Below are 21192 nucleotides of genomic sequence, written 5' to 3' on the forward strand. Positions count from 1 at the left end.
AAGCAACAATACTTTGCAGATCATTCCTCTTAACCAACAAACCAGTACCCAGGCCTCTGTCTTCTGCATCCCAGGCCTCTGTCTGTCTTCTGCATCCCAGGCCTCTGTCTGTCTTCTGCATCCCAGGCCTCTGTCTTCTGCATCCCAGGCCTCTGTCTTCTGCATCCCAGGCCTCTGTCTGTCTTCTTCATCCCAGGGCTCTGTCTTCTGCATCCCAGGCCTCTGTCTGTCTTCTGCATCCCAGGCCTCTGTCTTCTGCATCCCAGGCCTCTGTCTGTCTGTCTTCTGCATCCCAGGCCTCTGTCTGTCTGTCTTCTGCATCCCAGGCCTCTGTCTTCTGCATCCCAGGCCTCTGTCTTCTGCATCCCAGGCCTCTGTCTTCTGCATCCCAGGCCTCTGTCTGTCTTCTGCATCCCAGGCCTCTGTCTTCTGCATCCCAGGCCTCTGTCTTCTGCATCCCAGGCCTCTGTCTTCTGCATCCCAGGCCTCTGTCTTCTGCATCCCAGGCCTCTGTCTGTCTTCTGCATCCCATCCTGTCTTCTTTCACACCTGCCCTTCCTTCTTCCATCTCAGGCTCATCAGTTCCTTTCTTGCAAATACACATGGGGCCCTTTATGATGCTATCAATTCTCTAGAAATCTAGCAAAATCTCTCTCTCTCTCTCTCTCTCTCTCTCTCTCTCTCTCTCTCTCTCTCTCTGTGTGTGTGTGTGTGTGTGTGTGTGTGTGTGCATGCTTGTATGATTATGTAAAGTGGGTGCATTGTGTGAGTACATAGGTATGAAGGTACACAGGTGTGTGTGGGTATACAGGTGTGTAGGTGCATTGTTTTGGGGTACATGTGTGTGGAAGTATACAGATGTGGATTCACATAATTATACAGATGTGTGGGTGCACACGTGTGGGAGTGCATTTGGGAGGCACACATGTGTGCATACATACAAGTGTCTGCTCGTGTGAATGGAGGTCAGGAGCAGACAGGAATGTCGCTCCTCAAAGCCCTTCCACTTTCTGTCTGTGATAGGATCTCACTGGGCTAGGCTAGCTGGCCAGTAACTCCAAGGGATCACCTGTTTCTGCCTTCCATCTTTCTACTTCTGGATTACAAGAATGCCCCTGGCTTTTTATGTGGGCTTTGGGTATCTGAACTCAGACCCTCCTACTTACAAGATGAGTAATTTACCTGCTGAGCTATATGTCAGCCAAAGAATACTTTGTAACATCTCACATCACTTAGGCCCAGAAGGAATGTTCTCAGCTCTAAGACATGATTTTCCTTTAGTTCTCTACCAGGCCACTTGGATAGCCCCAATTCTCCTCCTGAGTCCTAAATATCATCAGAGATACTGTAGGGTGTTTTTTCCCCCTCAATTCTAACATATGTCTGAAAACCTGAAGCTTTGGACACAGGGATATTCCGTGGACTGTTCCTTGGCATAACGTTCCAGCCTTCGAGGGGCCTTTGGGGTTCTGCTATCTTGGAATGGAATGGCATGGTTGGTCTTCTAGTGCACTTCTGAATACAAGCAGCACATCGGATGTCATTGGCCACTAAGGAGGAAAGTAGGTTTTCTATACTAAGTTGAAGATGGTTTAATTTTTTCTCTTTTCTTTCATTCTTTTGAAAGTTAAACGTTGTCTTTCAATGCCTAGTTTGCGAAGTTTCTTTATCAGTAGAGTCCATTATTCTCCTAGCAGCTATTGCTGTTCATCATTTGGGGTGTTCTTCCTTCTCAGAGTGTTATGAATTGTAGAGCTGTTTCAAATGTGAAGCCAGATGTCCTAGTTAAGCTTTAACTGACAATTTGACATGACCTAGAGTCATCTGAGAGGAACTGTCTAGATCAGAGTAGCCTGCGGGCACAACTGTGAAGAAAGTGTCTTGAATGTAGGAGGGTTCAGTCCACTATGGGCAGCACCATCCCTAGGCAGATGATCTAGCTAAGGGTGAGCATGTCAGAGGGAGCCAGTGAGCAGCATTACTCTCTTTAGCTCCTGCTTGAGTTCGTGCCCTGCCCTCCCTAAGTGATGGACTGCAACCTGGAAATGGGACTCAAATAAATCCTTTCCTTCCCTACGTTGCTTTTGGTCAGAGTGTTATCACAGCAACAGAAGGAAAGTAAAACACCACCTTGAGCTTAGAGATGAGATCCAAAATGGGCCTGAAGGGTAACACTTTTTTATATGTCTGGATTCATTTTCTAAGACTTTGTTGGGGATTTTGAAAATCTATGTTTATGAAGGAGATTAACCTATGTTTTCCCCCCTGGCACTATCCCGGCACACACTATGTTTGTGTTATCAGTTTGCAGACCTCATACAATTAGCTGGAGACTACCCTTCTGTCTCAATTCTCTGGAGGACTCTGTGTAAGTTTGATTTTGTTTCTTCCTTGAACTCATGAGGCTTCCCCTACAAGTGCCAACTCTTTCATGTCCTGCACCTGCTTACTCTTTTTGAATATCCATAGAGACTTACTGATCAGAATGGATCTTTTCAAAGAACTGACTTTGACTCTTGATGTGCGTTTTTCTTAGTACCTGCTTTTCTACTTATGACGTCATTGAAGCTCCTCACTCCTCTCCAAACCACTGGAGAGGGCAGCTCAGATTTTGCACTTTACTCTTCTTTCCTAACACTGGTTTAAACCTGTGCATATTCTTCTAAGCACAGATTTAACTGGGCTTCACAAGTTCGATATGTTGTAGTCTCTTGTAGCCAACATATTACTTAAGACTCCATTGTAGTTGTCTTTTTGCCCTGGCCTGCTCAGACGCACCCTGCTTAACTTCCTGACAGTTGGGCGATTTTCCTACAGTGTTCTTTGTTACTATTGATGTTATGCCTAGTTCTACTATTTTGAGATAATAAATTCTACAATTAATATTTTTGGATACTTCTGTAAAGCCAAGAATGTGATTCTTTTGGTAAGTGTTCCATATGTGTTGCACAGGGGTATATATTCTATAGCTGCTGAATACAGAATACTCTGTGTGTCAATTTTATTAAGTCTGTTACCTTGCTTTCAATTCACATATGTGTTTGCTAATTTTTTATATTTTTATTCTATGGAGAAAGATATTTGCTAAAAATTTACAACTATAATTAGAGATATGACAATTTCTAATTCTACCAGGTATTTTATTTTTGTAAAATGTGAGGCTGTTTTATTTGTTGCATATAAACTAAGGATTGAGTCTTATATATTTTTATCACTGGAAATGTTCTCTTTATCTTTAATGTCTCTAGTGATGTCTTTAATGTCAAAACCGATTTTTCTTTACTGAGATTGTTACATTTGTTTTCATTCCACTGTGCAGCTTACATATTTTCCCATCTTTTTACTTTTAATATTTTTATAACCCTTATATTGAAGGTAAGTGTTGTCTACTTGGGGTATATTTTATTATGCACTAACAAAATGTACATTTTGTTTGTAGTTTTTCATTCATTTATACTTAATGTAATTGTCAATATATTTTAATTTCTATCTGACTTAAAACCATTGTTTTCCATATGACCTATCTATTATCTGTTCTGTCCTTTTTTTTAATCTTTTAAGTTAATTGGGTATTTTAAATTCTCTGATTTTCCCTTCCAATAGACCATAGCTTATGTCGGTCTTTGTCATCTTTCATAGTCTTCTATAGAAGCTCTTAGGGTCAGTTTGTTAAATAATGTTTAAGTGTATCCCTCTGACATTTTATCAGCAATATCTCTGAAAGCACAAACATACCAACATCTCCAAATGAAAACAGGAAAACGCTTAATGTGAAATATGAGTTCACATTAGACTGAATGGAAAAGAGAAACTCTTCCAGTAAATATTGAACCAATCAGGGTTTATGTTCCCACTTCTGAACAGTCGGTATAAATTAGCATAATATATAATTAACAGTATTAGTAAAAAAAAAAAAAAAAAAACAAACAAACCATGCTCAGGGAAGGCATGAACCAAAAGTAAAAGAGCTGACTTTTTTCTAGGAAGGAGAGTAAACATAAAGGTGGAGCTTATAAGAAATGAGAACATATAGGAAGCTCTCAGGGTATGTATGGAGACAATTGAAGAATGTTTTGTTGCCCTTCGGGGTACGGGGGTTGGGGGAGGGATCAAGTCTCTTAAGTAAAATGGCCTAGTGTTTGTGTATAGTTGACACACATCTTTTCATATACTTTAGATCATTTCTAGATTACTCACTATCCCCAATATAACATAAATGTTCTGTAAATAGGTGTTGCCTGGGCAATACTTGTCTGGACATGTTCTGTATAGATGAATTCTTAAAAAGAGTTTTTGATCATGTTTGGTTGAATCCATAGATACAGAATCTGCAAATACCTGGAGGGGACAATAAGTCACAGCTGGCCTCTTTGTCATTCAAGAGTAGCCCCTGATGCTGTGCTCCCTGTGGATAGCCTGGTCTACCTCCCCTATTCTACGGGAAAGTTTGCTTCTACGGGCATAAGTGGTGACATGTTCAAGGCACCACTGCAGAGCTCCATATCCTCAAAGTGAGACGTTGGAGAAGACTCGCTCCTCTGTTGCCTCTGCTTTTCCTGCACGTACAGGGAGGGGCCTGCCTAAGAGACCAAAGACCTCATAAGCACAGAGTCCACAGGAAGTCTTGCCAAGAGTCAGAAGGGCCTGGGGATGAGGTGTGATTCTTGTGTCACTAGCCTCTCATAGATTTCCTTTCGGTGTGTCATACATCTGCAGGGGAAGGACCCACAAGAATGGTTTATGAACTCAAAGGGAGGAATATAAACTAGACTCTCAGTGCAGCCTATTGCCCGTTTTCTGTGTATATACATACACACACACACACACACACACACACACACACACACACACATACACATATACATATACATACATGCATGCATCTCCTCTGCTTCCTTTCTTTTCTTTCTTTTTTTTTTTAACTTTCTTTTTTCTAGTTCTGTCTTTTCACCCTGTCATTTCTAACCTGGGTTTCTTGCTGCCCTAACTCTCATTAGACTTTCTAACTAGAGCACGCCTTGACCAAGGGCCCATACAAGGGAAGTGTCACTTCCCCTTGGACAGTTTTCGAGTTCTGACACTGGAGTATTTGAACTTTCCTCTGGGGCCTTTTATCCCTGCTCCAGAATGATGTTGTTGTCATTATCACCTGGCCGTCTTTCTGTTTGCATTCCCCTGATGAGACAGTCTTGTTCCCACCTAAATGCATCCAGAATACTGAGGAGACTATATCCACTACCATCCAAATGGGTTTTAAAAATTAAATTATCAGTAGTTGTTGTATATCAGCTGAAGAAAAATTCTAACACTCCATGGCTGCATTACATGCTATTCTAAAAACTATAAGATACAGTTTACAGAGATGAGGTTTAAAATTGAGAGATATTCTAAATGGATATTAGAGAGCCTGACACAAAAATCATTTATATTGTCATTTCTTCACTGATACTTGGTTTCTTACTGATGCTTGGTCAGTACTTGTTCTGAAATAGATGCATAGAATCCATGTAATTTGGGGCAGGGGTGGGGGTGATTTGGTTTGCTTTGGGTTGTAAGTTTTAATGAGTTTCAACTGTGTTGCCCAACTGGTATTAAATTCAAAATCTTCCCACCTAAGTAAGCCTCCAGGCTTAAAATCATCTTAACCAAGATGCAAGGTGACAAGCTCATCTTAAAGTTTATATGGAAATGCAAATAAACTAGACTATCTAGTGCATTCTTCAAAAGCAGACATACGTCAACACATTTTAAAAATTACCATAATTAAAATGAATGCTATGACACAAGGAAGCAGCATGGGTGGTCTCCAACAGAAAGACAGCCGATTGAGTTACAGCTGCGCTATCTGCCAGCTACCATGGAAAATTATGGTATCGACAGCAAATAGCACTGAACTCGTTAGATAGCCATGACCAGAGATAGACACACACACACCCCCAAAGAGCAGTTACAAATTGATCAAAGAAACAAGACATCTAGAATCTAGATGATATCAGTGACTACCCTTAAGATTTTAGAAGTAAAGAAAAATTCTTAACAAAAGTCCAAAAAGTTAGCAAGCATGCCAGGCAGTAGTGGCTCACACCTTTAATGGCAGCACTTGGGAGGCAGAGGCAGGCAGATCTCTGTGAGTTCAAAGCCAGCCTGATCTGCAGAGTGAGTTCCAGGACATCCAACACTACACGGAGAGACCATGTCTTAAACAAACCAACAAACAAACAGAAAGTAACATAAAAATAACCAAGGACATAGGTGTCGTTAAAATAAAAACCCTGAACTTTTCTAAATACTACATCGGGGGCTTAATACATGTCCCAAAGTAAAGTGTTTGTAGCACAAAAACAGGAATTGTAATAAATGTGTATGGGATAGCTCCAAGATAGATGCAAGAACTTTACCAAACAGTGTTGTTACAAATGATTGCTGATCAGCTATGTGCATACAAAAAGGGGTCCCAACACCATTGGCTACCATGGAGATGGATATTAGAGTTCATCTTCTAAGCTATTCTTATTAAGATGACTTGATAGCATTTCCTGACACTGAATATGTGAAATTTCCATATGCTGCTGATAGGCAGATACGTTGGTCCTATCACTCTGGAAACCTTTTCAGTAGTTTCTGTTTACCATGCGTGGTAACCCATGAGTGCTCTGCAATGTAAAAATGCTACTCCTAAGTTCAAATCCAAGAGAAATGTGTACATATATTGATCAAGAGAAAGACAGACAAAGGCTCATAACTGTTCAGTTCCCAAAGTGAAAGAAAATTTCAACATTGGCTTCTGGAGTCATACAATGTAATACTATGTTATTCTATAGAATACTATAAAATTATCAAAAATTATCAAAAGGATTGTTGCGGGGCTGGTGAGATGGCTCAGTGGGTAAGAGCACCCGACTACTCTTCCGAAGGTCCAGAGTTCAAATCCCAGCAACCACATGGTAGCTCACAACCATCCGTAACGAGATCTGACTCCCTCTTCTGGAGTGTCTGAAGACAGCTACAGTGTACTTACATATAATCAATAAATAAATCTTTAAAAAAAAGGATTGTTGCTTCAGATGCCAGCACAGACATCTTTCATAGACATGTTGCTGAACAAAAGAACCAGACAAAACAACCTATCATTTATTGTACTATTTGATTTGTAGAAAGCTTTGAACCAACAAAAAGTGATCATGTTGGCAGAAGGTCAGGTATTGGTGATCCTTAAGGAGTGATGTCTGTGTTACAGGGATCCCAGCCAAGATGATCACTCAGACAGTTTACAGCCATTTGAAAGCCTTTATTCTATTCAGCTGGCTGAGATTATACTGAAGTATTTAGGACCCATTTGTAGCCCTGAGCATTTACAGCAAACTGCTTTTAAAGACAGAACCCACATCCTGGTTTCTCCATCTGCAGCTGCAAGGGGAGGTTTTCACAATGAGGCACTTTAGCAGAAGGTAAGATAGTTAGCTGGGGCATTTTGATCTCAGGTCCCTAGAATCAATTTTGGTAGTTTTCCACAGGATTCTCTATCAAAGCGCCAATTTTAGTTAGACCTGAAATGGCTACAGTAAGAATACAAGATGGAGGAACCCCTGCACAGTCCTGCTCTGTAACGTTCCCCACTGGTTCTGTGCTCATGAGTCAGAGTTGAGTTGTCCTGTTCTAGAAGAACAGAATTGATCTTAAGGGCAAGTAGCTTAGCTGGCCATGCAGTTGAGAATGTGGGGTCTTAATCAGGTCAGAATAAACATCAATGGCCCAGCTAATGCTGTCAGTAAGGAGGTCAGCCTCAGGAACCAGATAAACAGAGACTGACACCCATTATTTGATCTATGTCTTTCTTTCCTTCCTTTCTTTGATGCTGATCTGACCATGGCAACGTTTTTCCTAATTACCACTGATTGGTTGGCATGGAAACAGTAAAGTTTCTCCTAAGACCAGGGACATTTTCAAGGCTTTAAAGGCCCTCTGATGAGTTTCAGGCCATCCCAAAGGCTGAGTACCCCTGGTGCTGGCATAGAGGTGCTTGGCTATCTGAGGAAAACCCATTGTCCACAGCCAGAAGAATTCAACAACCTCCAGAAATGCCTGCACTTGCTTCTTTGTTTTTTTTTTTTGTTTTGTTTTTTGTTTTTTGGGTTTTTTTTTTTTATGTTTGTTTGCTTTTGATGTAGGAAGGAGGATTTGTAGAATGGCTGAACTATAGTCACAGTAGGACTATGTTAGCTTCCATTCCACTAGGTTGTATCCTATGAATGTAAGCTAGAGAATGCACAGCTAAGCTGTCTGGCTGAAACTCTACCCCAGGACTTGGAGGATTTCCAAAAGGACTTCTGTTGCCTGTCTTCATTCCTCCTCCATTTTCAAAGCCTTGAGGAGGTCTACTACCCTCTGGAGCAGGGTGCTTTGTCAATACTCTTGTCTAAATGCCACCAGACCTGCACTCGGGGCTTAATCAAGCAAATGTTGGCGGGTTTTTGAACCCTTCTCGCTGGGCTATTTTCCCCATATCCTTTCTTGTCTGTGTCCCTAAGAGCAACAATCACCACAGGACAGGTTTCTTCCTTTGTATGTCTTCAGCTGAAACTATGTAACTCATTATTCATATGTAAGATTTATATATTTGTAAATATTCATAAATTATACACCTTTTTTTTTTAGCAATTCCAAAAGTTAGGACCCATCTATTCCTTTCAAATCCCTCTACTTTCTGGATATTTCTCCTTTCTTCTGGGTTTGACTGCATGACTAAGGCAATATCAGTGGCTCCCTGGTTTGGGGGGCCATCTTGGTAATAGGAGTAAATACCTAATCTGCCTTACAGAGCCTTTCTAGAAACCCAGCAGGCAACATCAGGTCCCCGAGGAAGCTGACGTACCTTGGGCAGATTGGTTAGGTTCTCTGATGCTGCTTTTAATCCTCCCAATAATGTTTGGCAAGAATAACACCCAACGTCCTGTTACTTTAGGACAGTTTCCAACAGGCTGATAAGAGCCCCTGCAGCAGAAAATGGAGGGTTTGAGATCTTTCAATTATACAAGTCACTGATGGAGAAGGGAGTCCTAAACTGTGACCTGGGGAGCCTGGACATGGCTTGGAGAACTATTCTCCCCTTCCCTAGAAACTGCTTAGGACAAGAGGGTGAGGGAGAAGAGACCATGCAGGAGGATTGGGGCATTATTTCCTCCACCCTACACCATGACTGAGGCAGAAGAGGCAGAAGCTTTGGGTTTCTCTGGGTGACCAGGAGTGGCCCAAAGGATTGGGCTCTCCAACAAGACACAGGTTTTAAGCCAGGGAGGATGATATGGTGGATTCGGTGGATGTGTGGCAGGTGGGTGTGGCTGGTGGGGTGGGGCGCAGTTTGTACCAGGAAAAGCCATTCATTATTAGAGGGAGACTAGTGGCTACCTCTGCAGCTCAAGGACCTCTGGTGTCACAACCAGAAGGTGGGCACCATAACATGGATGAGCAGCCCCGGTGACCTGTGAGCCTGCAGGAAGTCACGTGCTGTCTTGAGGGCAGCAGCTGTTGCAATATCCTTGAATGGGTAACTCTCCCTTAAATGAATGGACAGTGGCCTTCAAAGCATCATCAACCAATCCAGCCAATCACGGATGCCTGTTCTCTTTCAAACTGTGCTGAGGATGAGGAAGAGAGCCAGGTTCACAACTGGATCTGACATCCTGGGATTTCCAAACTGGGGCTTGAAGAATGTCAGTGTACCTCCATTACATGGAACAGAAAAGCATGAAGCTGTTTAGTGTTGGGGTGGGGGTTGTGAGTCCTGACTGGTAGGACCTAATCCGATGCTGTTTCTGAAGGTTTATAACTGGGCAAGCTGCTACCATCTCCTCTCACCTGCAGTGTTTGAGATCTCAAACCTTGGGTGGGTGGGTGGTAGTGGGGAGGGAAGGTGAGAGTTGGAAAACAATGTCTGGTCCTAGGAGCAAGCTGGCATGGATCGCTGCCACTTGCTAGGTGAGACAGCCATAGAAAAAGCAGTGCCTCTCCCCCAACCCCCTTCACACTTAACTCCGCCCATTGACACTGTGGATCAGGACATTCATTCATCAGATTTCCCCATGAAACTGTACCAGCAGGAAGAGAAACCAACATCAGGCATCGCTCGCCTTTATAGAGCAGAATTCTGAAAATTCCTAACAGTGTTAGAAAGTTTGGGTAGTTCAACTTCAAACCTCAAAGCTCTTATTAGGTTTGCATTTCCGGCATATTCTTTGATTAGGTAACTTAAAACCATTTCTAGTGTTTAAAAATACTAGCAAATCAAAGTAGGCAGAATAAGACACAGTGGCAGAATTCACAACTCCAAATCTGTCACCCTTCCTTTGCCTGAACCCTGCTCCATTTTGGTTTTCTCAAAACCAACCAAGCCCAATATTTTGGTACACAGTTGGGCCTCCACATCCATGGATTCAGTCAAACAAACATTGTGCCCTCTCTCTGTGTGTGTGTGCCTTTCTCTCTTGCATACTTATTCCTATACATTTTTTTTTCAGGAAATTCCTATTCTTACGTTAACATGCGCTGAGTACAATACCAACTCCACTAGAATGGAGCGATGTACAAGCATAGGCATTGTATTCAGTATTATGTCTAAAGAGGAATTGAACATATCGGGGATAGCATAGATTATATACAAACACAATGCCATTTTCTACGGGAAACTTGGCCACCCTTATATTTTGATATCCAAGGCTGTCTGGTCAGATTCAGAGTTGTGAATTCTTCCATTGTGTCTTATTCTGCCTATTTCAATTTGCTAGCATTTTTTTTAAACAATAGAAATGATATTTTAAGTTACCTATTCAAAGAATATGCTGTTAACACAAACCTAATGGCAATGTCTACCAAAGATGCTGAGGACAACTTCTTTCATTTTTACCCCTTTATCTTTGCTAAAAGTGTATGTGAAGAGACTGAGGAGATGGCTCAGTGGTTAAGAATGTACTGTTCTTGCAGAGAACTGGAGTTTGGCTTCAAGCCCTCATATTAGATGCCTTACAACCAGCTGTAATTCCAGCTTCCGTGGATCTGGTGCCCTCTTCTGGCCTCCGTGGGCACCTGCACTCATATGCACATATCCAAACACAGACATGGATGTGTACACATGATTCATAATAAAAATATTTAAAACATATATGTGACATGTCATTTCCTCTTTCTTCTTTAGTTAAATTCTACTATACCATCTATAAAATTTGATTATTCTTACCTTAGTATTTTAATTTTTTCCATTGATTTATCTCATTTTTATTAGTGACTGTATATGTGGCCTGAATGTACCATGTCCACTTTTCTGTCTTGCATGTATGTTGTTTCTGACTATTAAAGACTAAATCATATCCCCTCAAAACTCATGTTAGGCTCTAAGTTCTGATGCTTTCTAATACTTTGTAATGTGACTCTACTTGGAGACCGGGTCTTTAAAGAGGTAATTAGTGTGTCCTGATCTAATAAGACTGGTAAACTTAAGAGGTCACAGGATGAACCCACCACACAGATGTTCAGTGTCAGCATTGAGTGGTATGCAGATGTAGCTCTCTGTTGTGTAAGCTGCCTGGTCTGTAGGGCCCTGCTCTGGAAAACTGATACACCAGTGCACAGACTTTTGCACTTATGTAGACAGCTGTGATGAGCAGCCTTGACTGTGTGTGTGCGTGCGTGTGTGCGTGCGTGTTACCATGCTACATGAATAGAAGTAAAAGTCATAGTGAGCATTGTGGTGGATTTGCTTTTCAGAAAGACTTCACTATAATTATATTCTCCTTATTTGCGAATCCTCAACATATAAGTCTTTTCAAAACATGTTTACAATCATGAATAAGAGTTGAGCTTTCGTTGGTTTATTTGATTATTATTAAGATAAAATTCAGAATGGTCAAATCCACTAACCGTTGAAAGCATACCTCATGCGAATTTGTTCTTTGTTTCCTCTGCCCTTTTTGCTGATGGCTTCTTGATCACCTTTTATTGATTTGTAGGGTGCTCTGGAAAATGTAATACCAATCCTTTGCTGTATTCTAAGGACCCATTTTTTTTTTCTCAGTGCACTGAATGTTTTTACCTTACTTTCAACATCATATTTTACTTTTGAGATCTAAACTTCCTTTTCGTGTCTTATTACATTGGCTGGCTCTGTGCTACAGTGGTGTTGGACTATACAGTCATCTCTGGGGTTGTTTTATTTCTCCTCCATCTGAATGGCAATGCTCCCAGCACAGCAGTCAATCTGTGTCACTCTTGTTCTCTCTCTGACTGCGGGAGCAGCTTCCTAATGGGCTTTCCTCAGACCTAAGGCTTCACTGTTTGTCTTTGTCATTCCCATCTTGTTTTGTGGAGCCTGGATTTGATTCCAGAAGAGTTTAAACTGTTTTTCGCTTACTCTGTTCACATTTCAAGTAAGATTGAAACTGTTTAAACACCAACAGAAGGCTTATAGAAAGACTCAGGGTGACAGGAATCGGGGTGACAGGAAGCAGGGCGACAGGAAGGTCCCTTTCAGGTCACACATTGTTGTTCAGATTCATCTTCAGTAAATGACTACAGCTGGGACATCTATATAGAGTTTACTCCAAAGAAATATTTTGTAAATGCAGTGTCTTATATAGCCTGAAAATCACACATGCTTAATGTGTGGGAGTATTCCTGTGTGTGCCTCCCGCATCAGACTCCATCAGACCCCGTCATAACTTCCGGTAAAGACACACAGAAAAGTCTGCATTAAAATAGGGTTGTCTCTACTATGCAGAAGTGTGTGTGTGTGTGTGTGTGTGTGTGTGTGTGTGAGAGAGAGAGAGAGAGAGAGAGAGAGACAGAGAGACAGAGACAGAGACAGAGACAGAGACAGAGACAGGAGTGAGAGACAGAGGCGGGGGTGGGGGTGGGGGGCAGAGAGGGAGGCAGAGAGGGTTATGTAGCCCTTCAGTGGTCACCGTGAGCAGACAGCTTCTGTTTATTGAGTGCCTTCATTTTTGGTGTTCCTCGGAGTCCCATGAGCTAACACTGAACTAGGCATGTGGAGCTCACAGAACCATTTGTGCGTCTCTCTGCCATTGCAGGTTGGTTACATTTTCCTTCAGTTGAGCCTCCTGTCAATGCCTGGGTAAGGCCAGATAGCACTTAATTGCAATTAATTCTGGAGTGTCTTGGCAGGGAAGGACTAGCTGAAATGAAGAGCAAGTATATTTATGTGATGAATAATATTAGGACCCAGGGGGGTATTTAGAAGGTGGAAAAAAGGAGTGGGTTAATTTTGAACCATTTTCAATTTCCATACCAGTCATTACCCACATTAGTGGATTTATTATGTTCTTTTTCTTTCCCTAATAAGAGCCTTGTAAAACCCAGCATATCATCAAGCAACCTAATAATTACTGTATTTAGGGGCAAATGTTAGATCCTAGACAGAGACTGTTTATCACGTCCTGCTCCCTAAAGTTCAACTGAATAGCCACTTTTCTGTTTCCTCATTAATAATTATAATAAGTAAACTGCACAAAAGAGGAAGAAAGAACTCAGCAAATCAAAACATAGCAAACTGGGAAGGCCAGAGCACTAAAGCATCCTGCCATGACTCACAGACCACGTGAGCCGTTAGAATCATGATTCTTAATTTTCCTGACCAGAACTCTGAAGGGAGCAGAAACCGGCACCAAATGAATCCACTCAATTAATGAGGATGCCCAGATGGCAAAGAGGGAAATAAATAATTCCCTCAGTCTGCCCTTTGTCACCTCAACCCCCAAGTTGTAGGCCTCCTTAGGGATTTCAAAGCAAAGCTTAGTGTGACCAGGAATGTGGAGGGTTTGCTACCCTTCAGTCCTTAAAGCTCTGGGCAACAACCAGGAGGCATCTGTGAGGAAGCTGCCTGCTGGCTTTGCTCTTGAGGATGTTTTCAAACACCATAACCCACTCACCTCAGAGGGCTTGCCCCCCTCATCCTTTCCCTTCTCTTCCTTATCATCCATTTCCTTCCTTTTTATTCATTCTCTCTCTCTGGCCCCCCAGTTTCTCTTTCTCTTTGTTCTCTTTCTCTCTTTTCTCTCTCTCTCTCCCTCCCTCCCTCCTCTCTCTTAATTTAAACTTGTTTCTGTCTCTTTGGACCTCCCACACACACACACATGTTTTTCTTGCTGATTTCCCTTATATATTACACATTTAACAAACTTATCTCTTGCTTCAATTGCTGAAGGTGCCACTGACAGAGGTCTAAACAAAAGCTCAACACCCAAATAACCTATTCCTCCTGTGAGTAAACCCCTCCACTTCCCCCTTCCTATTTTTTTTTATCCCAAAGCAGAACCAGTCACCTTTTTTGTTTACAGGTTTACTGATCTCTTCCCTTCTGCTAAGATCCGGGCATTTTGAGGCGTGTTTAGACACCTCCTGTAAGTATTCCCCAAGGTGAAAGCAACCACAACTCCTCACTCTTTGTCTTTGAAAGCTTAGACCAGTTGGAAACTTTGGAACAACCACTTAGTGCCAAATCTGCCCTTGATCTTCTCTTTATAGCACATGGGGTTTACACTGCGAGCCAGATTCAGTCCCCAGGGACCTCTGCTGGGGAACACAGGAAGAATTCTCCCTTCTGCAGGGAGTGTTTTCAGGCCAGAATGCATAAACCGTTGAGAACATCTCCCGTGGAGTCTGCAGAGAGGAAGATAATCCATTACCCTGCAGGCAGTTGGCCTTGGCGGGAAGGACTGGGGCCGCCTCCAGTGACACAAAGGAGAGCTGCATTTGAAATCTCCCCAAAGCCAGGCCTACTTTCCCCCACGGGTTTTGCATTTCTCAGACAGCAATGCAAAAGGAGATAGAGAACAGAAATGCAAATCGCAACCTTTAAGAAAATATATAAACCCAAAAGATGAATAAGGGCCTTCTAGTTCCATAGATGCCAAAAGCATCCCTTTGGCTAAATGAAAAACGCATTCCCAGCTGCACCAAGTCTTCCCATATTGCCCAGATGAAGCCAGCCTCTGCAAGAGACGGCCATACTTCAAAGAGCAGCACAGAACCTCTTTATCACCACAGGATTTCACAAGAATCTAGAGAAAGGCAGAAGAAATGAGGGCAAGCTAAGGCTGCCTTAAAGAAGCCTGGTTGTAGACACTGAGCTGAGGGCCAGCATCACTGAGGGAAGCCTGGAGAGAGGCAAGCAGAACCGGCATCCAGTGCTCACATCCATCTGGGGAGAGATAGACCTCCTGTGCTTTGAAGCCCAGAGCCATCGCAGCAAAGGGGTTATAAAAATGCTTTGGAGGTTGACCTGTCCCTAAAGCACAAGGAGGCAGGATTTGGAGAATATCTGTGCAAATGGTGGGCTCCACCCGGAGCCAGGGGAAATGCTCAGTTTGAAGGAGGGAGGAGCCATCAGGGGGAAAACAGGCACGTGGTCCAAGAGGAGGAAATAGAAATGGAACACAAATGTGCAAAAATACACCTGAGGACAATGCTAAGTCAAAAAAGTCAAATCTGCAAGAAGGTCAAATTTATCACTTAGACTAAAAGGAGAAAGGGATATGAAGCACACAGGCAGAATAAAGGGAAAGTTCTCTACAGCTAAACTGTGGGATGGACCCACACAGACACACACACACACACACACACACACCGTCAGTATCATCACCATCACTATCACCTCCACCATCACCAAATCTGCCCATGCACCTCCAACACTACCACCACCAATAACACATACACAAACACGCACATATACACCATCACCGTCACCACCACCACCACACCACTACCACCACCACCACATCTACACACACACCACCAATAACAACAACAACACACACACACACTCACAGAGACTGATAGCATTTATCAGAATTAAAACAAGCTTATCCTTTGGCTCCACAGTTCCAATTCCTCTTCCTGAAAGCTACTGATAGACTTGTGCTCTATCGTGCACACAACAGCAAGCTTTTAATAAGAGAAAGCAATCTATTAAAAGCATTTACAACTAGTATGGTTTATACACATGCTTGCACAGAAATGGAAAGATGCATAATACATAGTAAATAGTGATTGTGTCTGGGGAGGGAGAGCATTAGGAGCATTTGTGTTTTACAAAGTTTGAAATATTTTAGCATATAACTGGGTCACAATGAGGTTATTGGTATTATGGTGGAAGTAAAATGCAAGAAGATGGTGATCGTGAAGACTGTCATACACAGCGCTTGTGCTTGAGTGACTGAGAGTTTGGACTTGGGTGAGGTACTGTTCTCTAAGGAGCCGTGGGAGGGCAAGCTTTATCGCGGATGTTCTTTCCTTCTGGAAAGTCTTGCACAGGAGAAATTTTCCTAGCCCTCATTTCTAATGGATGCCATGTGTGTATAGAAATGGTTTCCATGTTCAGAATCCTGTTTAAAGATCGATTTGACTTAAATGTTTTACCAGCTTTTGTTTCTTCCAGAAAAGTATTCAATTTTAGCAAGACATTGTTCCAGGAAGGCTTGCCCTGTAGCCAAGTTAGCATTTCCATGAGCTTCAACAAACATTGCCAATCGCTTGCTGCCTTTAATTGATCAGCTCACTGGAGCACATGCCTGCTGCGGGCTCTGCTGAGGAGTTTGTTGCCTGTGCAAAAAGAAAGAGTGATGACTAGCAGAGGGCGAGGTTTCAGGTTTCCGCACTGAAGCAAGGGGTTGATGAAAAACCGGACCACGGCTTTCCATTGGAAATGCCATATCAGTGCTCTATTAAGGAGTAACTCGTTCGTTCAAACATCAACCACTGGCAAACCTAGCTGTCTCCCCCGCATAAGTGAATTTGGAAATATTAGAAGTGAAGTAAAAGAAAAGGTGTTAAGGTAGGCAGGGCTATTATAGAGCCAGGAAAAGGCACAGAGAAGAACGACAGTGGCAAAGTTGTGCTACCCCTTGTCAGAGGAGACCTCTATGGTCCTTGATTTCACAAAGAGGCACAGGTCAGCATGTGATCCAGCCTCAGCCCTGCACCCATTACAATTAGTGTGGACTCCACGCCTCCTTCCTACTTTGCTGCTCAAGCAGAGACTCCTGGGTTAAAGAATGATTCTTGCTCCATTCTCACTATAAGGCAGTGGCACACAGCCTGGCCAGGTTCATCAAACAACAACAACAACGGCCCCAGTTCACCACTGTCATTTCTTCTGCAATTGTTAACAGTGGCTGGCCCATTCTGTCCCCTTGTTCAGATAATGACTTCCACGGCTGCCCTAATGTAAGGTAAACCACTGTAAAGAACGTGGCATCAGGGCCCCATGGACTGTGATGGCCATGGCTGAAATGCGTTTGGACCTTACTTTATTTGCTTTCAAATTTTAAATAAATAAAAACCTCACACACCAAAGTTAACCAGACTCAAAGACTGTACAACTCGATGCAAGCTGTCTATCTCTGCCACCCAATGCTTCTGTCTCAGTTCGTGCGATGACGGCAAGTGCTACTGTATGCACCCCCGCTTACCTCCAGCTTTATACCTGAGTTTGGGGTCCTCTAAAACTCCCATATTAAATGAGAACTAGCACACAGCACTATAAAATGTTTGCATCCAAAACAGACTGTTCTTTTGGAAATAGTGTCACAACCAAAAATTAAAGCCACAAAGCTCTGAAAATGAAAGCTATGAAAACGTCGCCACCTTCTACTACAGATTAGAGTGGTACACCCATTCTTGATGCGTTACCAGAACTCAGTCAAGACAAGCCATACGGGGTAGGGTAAAGGTGACGATCTTCATCAAGCACAGTGGTTCTCAGCTCTTCCTGATGCTATGACCTTTTAATCCAGGTCCTCCTGTGGTGGTGATTCCCAACCATAAAAAAATAAGTTATTTTCCTTGCTATTTCATAACTGTAATTTAGCTGCTCTCGTGAATTCTAACATAAATATCTGATATTTCCGAGGGTCTCAGGCGACCCCTGTGAAAGGGTCATTCCATCCCCAAAGGGGTCTTGACCCACAGGTTGAGAACCACTGTTCTAGCATATGAGACTAGGAACACTTATCAAACACATCCGAGGTTTCTCAGTTCTTATGCATTTAAATCATCAGTGCTTGGAAACACCTCGTTGTCAGGACCATCATCGTTTTGAGCTGTCTTAGTATGGTGTTCTTTGTCTCACATGTATCGAAACTCATCAGCGTTCTGGGTTGTAAAAAGAGGTTTTATTTTTGCACCTGTCTTCTATGCCTTTGTCCATAAGTTTATCGGAAACATACAAATGCTACTTAAAACAGATTTATCACCTCTCAAACTAGCAGTAAGTAGGATATTAGAGAACTAACGTATTGCTGGTAGAAAGCAAATAGGCTCCCTTCTGGCACTGCTCTGTGTGGCTCGAGAAAGAGGAATCCATTTTTGTCTATTTAACCTAAAGTCTATTTTCTGTGGCCATACTCTCTGTGACAGACTTCTAAGCTAGCCACAAATGTCTTTTGACCTCGTAGTAGTCACAGCCAAATATAATCCCCTTCTTCTGGATGGAAGATGGACCATATGACAGTGGTGATAGGGGCATGCTGTGACCAGCTAAAAATATTATTACTTCCATTTTGATCACAGACCTATTTATTGGTTTATTGATGCAAAGCGAGCCTCAGGGACACCTCTAGCTGGTATCACTATAGAGCCCAAAGCCTCAGTCTAACGAACTGAAAATTCACGAGGATGTGAATTTTGTCACCAAGAACATGAATAAGCTTGGAAGTGTACCCTTCCCCATTTGAGGTTCTATGGACGTCTTGATTCTTGTTAACACTGACCACAGCTTGAGGAGAAGACCTGAAGTAACTGCCCTAGATTCCTGACCCATAGAAGCTGGCAGAGTATGTGTGTGAAAGTTTAGGCTGCCCCGATCAGGACTCACTATGGCATATTGAGGCATACTGAGTCCTAGGTGACACTGGGAAAACAGACTAACTCTTTTGAGTCTGCCTAGAATACAGTGGGGACTTTAACTCTGTGTGACCAAAATGAATGAGAAAGAAAGAGGTTTGGAGAGATGATGTTCAAAGTTCTACCTAACAAAAAAAAAAAAAAAAAAAAAAAAAACTTGACAGGTTCTGCTGAGAATGTAACAGCTTCTGGATTGGAAAGATGGCTCTGTCCTTGCTATGTGAGTTCCCCAGAATGCAAGTGTGAGCAGTGGCCTACCAATAATTCCATTCTCAAAGGGCAGAGACGGGGAATCCCCAGAGAACGCTGGCTAGCTAGCAAGGCTGGCCATATCAGTAAAATCTGGGTTTGATTAAGAGGCCCTGCTTCAGTGAGCAAGGTAGAAGGCAGAGGATGAATCCCAGTATCAACCGTAGCCCTCCACGTGTACACATACACGCATGAGTACCCACATACATGTGCACACACACACACAAATGGAAAAGAAAATAAAAAGAAAGCAAGTAATAGCTCTCAGGGACAGAATTTTAAATGCAGGTTTATTACTTTTTCCTTTCTCGTTATCCCCTTTCCCTTTGTGAGAATGTATTCACGACTCAGTCTTAAATTCTAGCTTGCTTTTCAAATGAAACACAGGAAGTCCACCTCAGCACTGAGGCCGAGTGTTCTGAAGCAATTCTCTTCGTCCTTTCTTGTTTTAAGCACAGCCTGACCTGTGGGTGTCTCCACGGACGCAAAGGATGATGGGTACCTTCACAACCTTTGATGTGGAGCGTCACAGGTCCTGCTGTCTTCCAGTAGAGAAATGTGCATTTTATGAGCATGCCTCACCTGGCTCCAGTGGGACACCTGGCTTTCTTCTAAAGGCAAGGCACATGTGGCCTGGCCCCTGGCTGTGTTTCCGTTACTTCCTCTGCTTCCCCGTGGAATGTTTCCATAAACCTGCAGGTCATTTTCAGGAGCCTCTTTATACTAAAATACTATGGATCTGTGCTTGCCATACTTACTTTTAGGAGAATCACACTTTTCTTCACTGTGGACAGAGCATGGATGTTTAGACTGTAAACAATGTCTTTGAGGCTAAAATCATAAGCACTGTGAACTCCAAAAGATGATGTTCTGAAAGTTTTACCCACACTACATTTAACCTCCAAAGCAGGGGATGGAGAAACGTTCAGAGATTAAGAGCACTTGCTGCTCTTATAAAAGAGCAGAGCTTGTCTTCCAGCACCTACACTCGGTGACTCACAACTTCCTGCTGCTCCCGCTCCCCGGGATCTGATACCCTTTTCTGGCCTCCGTGGGCACTTGCACACACAGAGCCATGCATAGCTGTAGAACTGGTCTGAGGGAAATAAGATATTCTGAAGATACACTTGTGTCAATATATCAGACTGTTGAAATAGTGACTGTCCCCTCCCCCACCCCCGAGATCCCAGAAATAAAAATTCTCCAAATAATTTCATGCTCAGAGAAAAACAGGGAGGGAACTTGTCTCTCACCCAGAAGGAGATTTCACAGCTTGTCAGATCACCTTACAGGATGAAACTAGGACCCAGATAACGATGAGTCAGATGAGATGAGTCGCTGGTTGGTGGGATCACACCATGCTTCCAACTGCTTAGATGTGCCTAGCCTTCCTTGGCTTTCTGTTTAAACTTTGATCTCACGCCAGGACCCTAAAGTCTCGGGAGGGTTGCTGGACAGCTTTGTCCTGTCCTAATGTGGCCACATCAAATAGATCTCCTACTGATACTCTCTACTTTTAATTTGCCTCTTTTACTTGCTTTACTGAGATTGAAAGGATGGACCCAACTTGGGACATAGTCTGTGACTCCCCAAGTTTGATGATATAAGGACATAATTTAAAGTAAACATTTAAAAGAAACTTTTGCTTTATTGCTTTATTGTACAGGAATCAGTCACATATTTCCATCCTGGGGCTCTGTTGCTTTCGTACCCATCACAACCTCACAACCATTAGCTCCAAAGAGTTAGCCAGAAGGGGAAAACCTGGCTTAGCAGAACAGATAAAATATGTGACTTTACTTATGTCTGGAATTTTTGGCTTTCTGCAATGGTTCATTGACCTATAAGTTTGTTCTTATGACAGACAGTACTACCAAGGAGACTCATAAGGATTAAATAAGCAAATAGAAATACTGCATTGCAGTATCTCCATTCTTAAGCAGAATGAAGGAAAAAATATTTTTTAAAAAAACTATATACTCAAGGGGGGAAAGGTGGAGAGTATAAAACCCTATTTTATATCTCCATTTCTGTCCC

General features: G+C 42.6%; 1 non-coding gene across 1 annotated transcript; it reads right to left on the bottom strand.

Moving 5' to 3' along the window:
- Positions 1 to 18118: 18118 nt before the first annotated feature.
- Positions 18119 to 18237, bottom strand: LOC115490491. The gene has a single exon (XR_003956643.1). It is a non-coding gene; the product is annotated as a small nucleolar RNA SNORA40 (small nucleolar RNA).
- Between the last annotated feature and the right edge of the window lie 2955 nt (positions 18238 to 21192).

This window comes from Mus musculus, chromosome 6 (genome assembly GCF_000001635.26).
Source record: "Mus musculus strain C57BL/6J chromosome 6, GRCm38.p6 C57BL/6J".
In the NCBI taxonomy this organism is placed as follows: domain Eukaryota; kingdom Metazoa; phylum Chordata; class Mammalia; order Rodentia; family Muridae; genus Mus; species Mus musculus.